General features: G+C 39.0%; 1 protein-coding gene across 1 annotated transcript in view; it reads right to left on the bottom strand.

Annotated features, from left to right (window-relative positions):
- LOC127410709 (muscarinic acetylcholine receptor M5-like) overlaps positions 1 to 846 on the bottom strand; it is an 18,458-nt gene extending 17,612 nt beyond the window's left edge. Inside the window, exon 1 of the mRNA XM_051645902.1 lies at positions 755 to 846. The gene's annotated coding sequence lies outside the window, so the exon portion shown is untranslated. The remainder of the gene's footprint in view (positions 1 to 754) is intronic.
- Positions 847 to 1,182: the final 336 nt, after the last annotated feature.

Here is a 1,182-nt window from a genome sequence, read left to right on the forward strand (position 1 = left end):
ACACTGTATTCCCCAATGCCATGTGCACGACTTGACCTTCTTCATTTTCATTATTTCTAAAAGGAAAACTGGGTGCTACTCACTGCAGAAATGTAACTAGGTCACGTGACAACAATGTAGCATACTACTACTGCATACTATAATAAAGCACACAGGATGCTCTTTCAAATCCTGCTGGAGAACATGATCATCAGGTGCTGTTCATGTGCACGCTGCAATTAAAGCAATCATTCTCAAGTTCCATTAAATTCTAAATATTTTCAAAAGGTTCATCTGTGTTTTAGCATCAGTTTGGGGCAAGTTGTCACATGTGTTTAGTATGTTTTAATCGTATTCAATAAATTCATCACAATTTCTGTTGGCCACAGTAATGGTTTACTATTTTTGTTACCTCATACATTGTTGTTGTTTCTTGAATTTCATGTTTCATAATTATTGTATATCAAGCAGCCCAAAGTACGTTTAAAAAGCAGATATGTTGTGGAAGATGGCTTTGTTCATCCTTTAGACGGTATGCATTCAAAAAGGTATTCTTCTCAAGTCAGTGTCCCATTGTGACAACATGCCCCACTGTATCTAGTTTTTTCCTGGGCAATAACAGTGGAAATATTCAAAAGACTAAGTTTTGTGTCTGTTTAGAAAATAAACATTGAGAAATGTTCACTGGAGTAAAGCGTGTGACTACTAGCCCCGGTCTCTCTCTATTCTTCATTCATTCTGCTGTCACTGAGAGAGAATAACGCTGTATACTCACAGAAAACACTTCCATGATTACAGGTACAGTTCCTCTGTGTGCAGGTAAACATGGTAAATCTGGTCCAGTTGAACTCCTCCGGTCTCAGTGCCATGACATGACATTATAAATCCAAAGTGTGGAATGTTACATCCAAAGATTTCCAGTGGTTGATGAAACATGCACACATTTCATAAACACAGTGGAAACATCTGAGTTACTCCAGGACACAAGAGTGAGATCATCATACATTAAAACTCCACTGATTTAAAGATGACTTATCCTGAGGTGTCCAGAAGTGAAATGATAGTGATGTAAATGATTTTATTCCAGTGCAGTGTGTCTGTGTGATGTGAGCGCTGCTGTTCTTCTGTGATGTGACCAGAGACACATGCAGCTGACGGATACAGTGCTGGAGCGATCCCCTCTTCGAGAGAGAGAGAGAGAGA

This window comes from Myxocyprinus asiaticus, chromosome 20 (genome assembly GCF_019703515.2).
Source record: "Myxocyprinus asiaticus isolate MX2 ecotype Aquarium Trade chromosome 20, UBuf_Myxa_2, whole genome shotgun sequence".
Lineage (NCBI taxonomy): Eukaryota > Metazoa > Chordata > Actinopteri > Cypriniformes > Catostomidae > Myxocyprinus > Myxocyprinus asiaticus.